Source organism: Eriocheir sinensis, unplaced genomic scaffold (assembly GCF_024679095.1).
Source record: "Eriocheir sinensis breed Jianghai 21 unplaced genomic scaffold, ASM2467909v1 Scaffold52, whole genome shotgun sequence".
Classification (NCBI taxonomy): domain Eukaryota; kingdom Metazoa; phylum Arthropoda; class Malacostraca; order Decapoda; family Varunidae; genus Eriocheir; species Eriocheir sinensis.
Genome location: NW_026111854.1, coordinates 865,292 through 872,982, shown reverse-complemented (window position 1 = coordinate 872,982; position 7,691 = coordinate 865,292).

Below are 7,691 nucleotides of genomic sequence, written 5' to 3'. Positions count from 1 at the left end.
AAAAGATGTGGAGGCCCTCGTCACACCACCCGGCAAGAAGGCGACTCCATCATTCAGTCAGCCACCAAGAACCCTCTCACGACGGCAGTCAAGATAACAAGAAACATACAAGTCCACGTTGCAGTGCACACGGAGAGGAGGCGGCTTCATGAAGCTGGCCTGCATCACCAGACGCCCTCCACCAAGCCTTTCCTCACGCAGAGAAACAGGAAGGAGTAATAAATTACCTGGCGCCATAGTTATTCCTATTCTTATTACTTCTTTATCATAGTACTACAAAAAAGTCAGGACTTATATTTCTGTAAGCGTAAAGTAAATACGGTACTTCCTCCTCGCCCAACAACCAAGAGTAGACTAGGCTAGACTCCGTAATTATTGTCTTATAAATCGCCCGCGTTCAAATCCTCTCTCTCTATTACTCTCACACACACACACACACACACACACACACAAGAGCGATACAATATATGAAGTTTATTTATGAACGCTAGGCATAAGTTATAATATATTTAAATGAAAAGCTTAATATATTGGTCCTCAGACAAAACAGGAGGGACTGCGATACCACGGAGGAGCCAAACTTGCCTCTGCCGGCTGAAATACGGCATTCGTCACTTAACATAATATTGGTTGGTGGTTGAATATTAGTAGTTTAGGAAAACAGACCGTAATATTACTCTCCCCACTGCTGAGATGATCAAGTCCCGACTCACGTCCATCAAAACTATAAGCTACAATTAAATCGCACAACTGTTTCCCAACAGATGCACATATAGACATCAACAGAGAAATTGTAAGAGAAGACCCATTCTTCCCCGGGCAAACGCAACGCACCACAGGACTCGCTCATCCCTTTACAGTGACTGAAAAAATGACGGCTAACCCTTACCGTAACCGTCTTGAGCGCCAAGAGACTTTCATAGTGACATGAACTGTTTAACAGTTTACATTTTATGTACGTACGTTGCACCATCTTTATAATTATACTACCAAATTTGACACACCAACTATATTGGTATCATAATAAATCAGCTGCCTTAGCAGAATAATGTGCAGAGTTACTTTAATTATATTTTTTTCTCTGATGTTGTGGGGGGTGTATCTAGAAAAAGTAGTAATAGTTTTATAAATATATACGTTCTACAGTTGAATTCTGCTGAAAACATTCAAATTCCTGGAAATTTAGTGATCGAGGCATATGTCACATTATGTGTTAGTAGGCTAGGCCAGTTTTTGCATTCCTTGCTGTTTCAGTCACCGATATTTTGGTAGGGATACAAGAAGGAAATATGAAACACACATACAGTATATTATGTGACAGCTCAACTTCAGCATTTTTTTTTTATACTGTTCTCTTGGTTAATTTTCTAGATTTGGTGCATAAATGTTCCAGCCTATTACAAAACTTTCATTCTGTACTAGTTTCATATTCTGCTGCATTGAAAATCACGTATTAGCAGGGGCTTTCCCATGCTTTCGCCATGGCTTTGGGCACCAGTGCCCGCGAGAGGCGGGCGTGACGTCATCGTTCCCTGTGACGTCATAACAATGACCATAAAGCTTCTATTCAACAAAGAAACGTGACCCCTCTGCCAGACCCACTCACTTCGTGATCCTCCTATGCAACACGCAACGTGGACTCTCTCCTATACCTACCAGACCTACAAGGGTTGAGGTCATGGTATACTGATTGGTGGTTGTAATAGACTTCAGCGAACAGCTCCCCCATTTCCTGGGTATACTTGACACTGACCTCACCTCCCCTTCCAAAACCATACATCTGGTTCATGGTGGGCATAGGAGAATCCCCGTTCAACGGAGACCCAATCTAATATGGGATTCTTTTCTCAATCTGGACTGCTAGATGGTGTGACAAAAGTCACCGGTTAGCGAGGGTATATATATATATATATATATATATATATATATATATATATATATATATATATATATATATATATATATATATATATATATATATATATATATATATATATATATATTGTTGTGCTGGAAGCTTCCCCCGGCGACCATAGGCCTCTAGAAGGTCCAGGAGGAACGAGCAGGGGAACAAGGCGAGCCGGTTGGTGGTAGCGAGTGTTCTCAAGTGCTAATAGGTTCCCGGATAGAGAAACTCAATATCCGTTAGGGTTACTTTATTGGACAAAAATCACAAAGGTCATTGACACGGACAAGACACTAAGAAAAGGTGTTTGTGTGGGTATGCGTTTGTGTGAATGTTGTGAAGTGTGGGTAACATTTAAGTGTTGGTGTATGTGTATAACAATGTGTACGAATGGACGACAAGAGGACATGGACGGACAGTAGAAGATAAACAAGTAACAAGAGATAAACAATTAGACGCACAGGAAACAGCGAGACAGGAGCACGAACGAAAACTTTGACACAAAGTAAAAATGAACATAGAGTATATGCTGCAACGCCCCATTTTCTTATTGTCACTGAGGGGAAGGAACACGAAATTTGAGCGGTGACTGCTACAAGCCGTCCGCGCCCAGACGCCAGGCGGAAAGTGTTGCCAACTCGCATATATTTTTGCTACATGTTTTTGTATGATCTAAGATATACTGTAACATTCTAGACTGTACTGTTCTGGATATATATAGGAGAAGAGGGCGAGAGAAGTCCAGTCCCAGTCATAGTAAGCTAGTGGTCAGTGAAGAGTCAGAGTGAAGTGTACTACTAAGGAAGAATATTAAACTACAGAAGCTGTGCAAAGTGTTTACATATCTCCCTCCCACGGAGTCTTGTGACGGCGACACGGAACCCAAGTAATACGTCCGGCATAACACTGGTGTCAGGAGTGTAGCCATATGTTTTTTCGCCATGGAGACTCGTTCCCAAGCTGCCCAGAGGGACGACATGATGACTGAACTTTTGGAAGCCTTGAGACTACAGGGGGAGAAACAAGAAAAAAACACTCCAAGAACTCAAAGAACAACAAGAAAGAGCACACCAAGAACTCAAAGAACAACAAGAAAGAGCACACCAAGAACTCAAAGAACAACAAGAAAGAGCACAGCAACAACAAGAAAGAGCACAGCAACAACAAGAAGGAACACTCCAAGAACTCAAAGAACAGCTAGAAGATCGCTTCACAGGATTACAGCTACAGCTTAAAGCAGTACAAGATGGAAGTGAGTCAGTGCGAAGAGAAATGACTGATGTGACCACGAACTTGGGACAACGCCTGATAGAAGTGGAGAAATAACACACAAATCTTCAACAAGAGATGGAGGTGGTACGGGAGACGACACACAAAGAAATATTAGAAGTGCAGGGAAAGGTGAACCATACTGAACAGGCAGTTTGTGACGTAAGTGACAGAGTGAAGGCCCTTGAAGACTGCTTGGCTGTAAACGGACAGCCAGTGCCTGCAGGGGCTAGTTGTGCCCAAGATGCTTCTCCTACGCAAGTCCGGGGTAGTTTGAGCCCTGTTTCGCCTGAGTTTATCCCCGCAAGAAGTTCCGCCAGCCCCATGAGTCTGCTGGGTTCGCCTGTTAGAAAGAAGCCTCAGGAGTTTGATGGCAAGGTCTCCTGGGAGGCTTAACGCGCTCAGTTTGACCTGTTGGCAGCTCGGAACGGATGGGATGACCAAGAGTGCGTGGTACAGCTGGTCACTAGCCTGAAAGGGGCGGCGCTGGAGGTCCTTGCTCAGCTCGGCAATGCGACAAAGGGCAGTTATAACGGGCTGGCACAGGCGCTGGAGCAACGATATGGGACCAAGCACCAGAACGAGCTCTTCAGGGTTAGGTTCAGAACCCGCAACAGGAGGCGCGGCGAGTCTCTTCAGGAACTCGCTCAGGACCTTGAGAGCATGGCGCACAAGGCATACCCAGGTGCCACCCCTGACCTGCTGACGGTTTTGCTGCGTGATCAATTCATCGATGCCCTGGACAGCCCTCAGCTAAAGATACAAGTGAACCAAGCCAAGCCAACATCAATGCAGGAAGCTCTGGCACGTGCCATGGAGTTTGAGTCCTTTGTTAGGTCTAGCTTGTCAAGCTTCAGGGACGACTCGACTTCTGGCTTTAGGGCACGAAATGGTATAAGAGGAAGAAGGAATATGAAGGTGCCGCTAAGAAGAAGCCCAGAGAAGAACCCAAGCGCTGGACCTTTGGAGAAAAGGGGCACTGGAAGAATGAGTGTCGGAAAAATGTGCCCCCAACGAGGGACCACCACTCGGGAAACTAAGAAGGACTGGCTCACGGGGGCAACGACCAGTCTGTCCTGTACATGCCCCGAAGATATCAATGTGCAGGAGAACCACCATGACGAGCTGCCAAGTGGAGGGCAAGGTTGACGGAGTGTTGTGGCCTGTGGTCGTCGACACAGGCTCGGAACGCACATTTGTGCGGCCTGACGTGGTGAGTCATCGTCGGCTTCCTAAGACGTCGCATCGACTGTGCGGAGTCACTGGACAGTATGCAGAGGCCCAGTGGACGTGAAGTTTGAGCTCGGAGGAAAGGAAGAGTCCCTCTCTGTGTACGTGGCTGACATGGACGACCCCTGCATCCTAGGTATGGATTATCTTGTCTCACACAGGTGCGAGCTGGACTTCCGCGCTAAGCAACTGACTGTAGGAGGAAGGAGGGTGCCACTGACGACTGTGCACAAGGAGGGCCTGCCAGTGACAGTCAAGCGCACCACCATTATTCCTCCGAGGTCAGAGATGCTGTTACCCTGTCAAATTACGGGTTCCCCCCCGGCTAGTCTGTGTGTGGTAGTGTGTGGAAGTCGATGTCCGGTAGAAAACGGGGTGATTGTAGGCAGTACTTTGGCAGACCCTACTGCAGCGAAAGTGCCTGTCGTCGTGGCCAATGTCTCCTTCAGCCCAAAGAAAATAAAACAAGGGACCATGGTGGGGTTGTGCCAAGAGATCGACCAGAAACCAAGAACCTGTGTCTGCAGGAGAACCCTGACGAAGCCCCAGGAGGAGCTGCCCGACTACCTGCGCGACCTGTTTGACAGGAGCTCCAAGTGTCTAGAGGAGCCCCAAGTGGAACAGCTCAGGGAACTTCTCGTGAGGAATGCAGATGTGTTTTCCACAGGAGACCTGGACTTGGGGTGTACGGACCTGGTAAAGTATCACATCGACACAGGTAGCCACCGCCCAGTGAAGCAAGCTCCTCGAAGGATGGCACCAGCCCGTCGCAAGGAGATGGATGAGGTGACGGATGATCTCCGGCAACAGGGGTTAATCGAGCGGTCCAGCAGCCCGTGGGCGTCTGCTGTAGTGCTCGTCAGGAAAAAGGACGGCTCCCTCAGGTGCTGCGTGGACTACCGAGCCCTCAACGATCTCACCATCAAGGATTCATACCCACTCCCACGGATCGACGACACGCTCGACGCTTTGGTGGGCTCCAAGTGGTTTTCAACACTGGAAATGAAGTCTGGGTATCATCAAGTCAAAATGGCGGAGCAGGACAAAGAGAAAACAGCCTTCTCCTACGGTCAAGGCCTGTGGCAGTTTAAGGTCATGCCCTTTGGCCTGTGCAACTCGCCGGCCACGTTCGAGCGGCTGATGGAGAGGGTGCTGGAGGGACTTCACTGGAAGACGGCACTCATCTACCTCGACGACGTGATTGTCTTTGGCCAGACCTTCGAGCAGGAGATGGAAAGGCTATCAGAGGTTTTCGCCCGGTTTAGAGCTGCACACCTTAAGCTCAGCCCGAAGAAATGCTGTCTGTTCCAAAAGGAGGTCCAATACTTGGGACACATCGTGAGCGAGGCTGGAGTACGTACTGATCCTGAGAAGGTGGCTGCGGTAAGGGACTGGCCGACACCCACCAACGTGAAGGAGCTGCGGAGCTTCCTCGGGTTGTGCTCATACTACCGCAGGTTTGTGAAAGGCTTCGCTACGATTGCTGCACCACTGCACCTCTTGACGAAGAAGGGGCGCAAGTTTGAGTGGACAGCGGAAACTCAGGTTGCCTTTGAGAAGCTCAAGGAGGCCCTCATCAGCTCGCCCGTACTCACCTACCCAGACCCCTCTAAGCCTTTTATACTGGATTGTGATGCCAGTGATGAGGGGATTGGTGGAGTGCTGTCCCAGGCATGTGCCGACATGGAACGGGTTGTGGCCTACTTCAGCAAGAAGCTCACCCCAGCCGAGAAAAAACTATTGCGTGACCCGGAAAGAACTCCTGGCAGTAGTCAAGAGCCTTGACTTTTTCCATGCTTACCTGTACGGTGCAACTTTCACCATCCGCACGGATCACGCTGCATTGCGGTGGTTGAAGTCACTGAAAAACCCTGAGGGCCAGCTTGCTCGCTGGATAGGTAAACTAGAGCAGCATCACTACACTATTGTGCACCGATCTGGGCTAACACACGGACAGCTTGAGCCGGCGCCCCTGCCTACCTGAGTGTCAACATTGCCTCCAGAGGGAAAGCGTCCAGAATATGTGCCGCCGCACTACAGTGGAACAGACAGCGGAGGTGCCATGGGAAGACTTGGGAAAACTGCAGCGGGAGGACCGAGATCTGAGACCAATTATGGAGTGGCTGAGTCAGTCGTCAACGCGACCTGGGTGGGAAGTAATCTCGAGAGAAAGCCCTACCACCAATAATTACTGGACTCAGTGGGACACTCTTCGGATGGACGACGGGGTGTTGCACCGACGCTGGGTCTCTCATCTTGACCACTACTGGTCCACGGTGCTACCTGTGGAGTCCCGGGAAGGCGTCTTGAAAGAAATGCATGACAGCATCACCAGCGGACACCTTGGGGTAAAGAAGACACTGAATCGCCTGCGCCAAAGGTTCTACTCGGTTGGCATGAGAAAGGACGTGGAAGAAAGGTGTCACGCGTGTGAGGTGTGCTGTGCAAAGAAGGGCCCCAAGAAGCGTCACCGTGCCCCATTGCAACTATACCAGGTTGGAGCCCCCATGGAACGGGTGGCAGTGGATATAGCAGGACCCTTGCCTCTGACGACGAACGGAAATAGGTACATCTGCGTCACAATGGATTACTTCACCAAGTGGCCGGAAGCCTACGCCATCCCTGACCAGGGAGCCACTACCATCGCCAAGGTTTTGGTGGAGGAGTTCTTCTGTCGCTTCGGTGTGCCTAAAGAGCTCCATTCCGACTAGGGAAGGAATTTTGAGTCAACAGTCCTTGCTGAGTGCTGCAAGCTTCTGGGTATCAAGAAGACCCGGACCACCCCTCTGCACCCACAGTCAGATGGAATGGTGGAGAGGTTTAATTGGACATTGGGCCAGGAGTTGGCCAAGCAGTGCAACAATGATCAGTCTTCATGGGATCAGAAGCTGCCTGCGCTTCTCATGGCCTACAGGTCTGCCGCCCACGAGACTACGGGGTATTCACCGGCAAAGCTGATGTTTGGACGTGAGCTGCGATTGCCGATGGACCTACTGACAGGAAGGCCTCCTGGGGAAAGCCTTCCAAGGGACGCCTCCAGTTTTGCCCGTCAACTAGAGGAACGGCTGGAAGAGGTGCACCATCAAGTCCGAGGTGCCTCGAAGTTCTCCGGGGAGGCCATGAAGCGCGGTTACAATATGAGGGCAAGCCACGTTGACTTCAAGGAAGGAGACCAAGTCTGGGTTTACAACCCGCAGAGGAAGAAAGGACAGTCTCCGAAGTTACAGAGCCCCTGGGGAGGCCCTTACACTGTGCTAGAACGCCTTTCCGACGTGACTTACCGAAT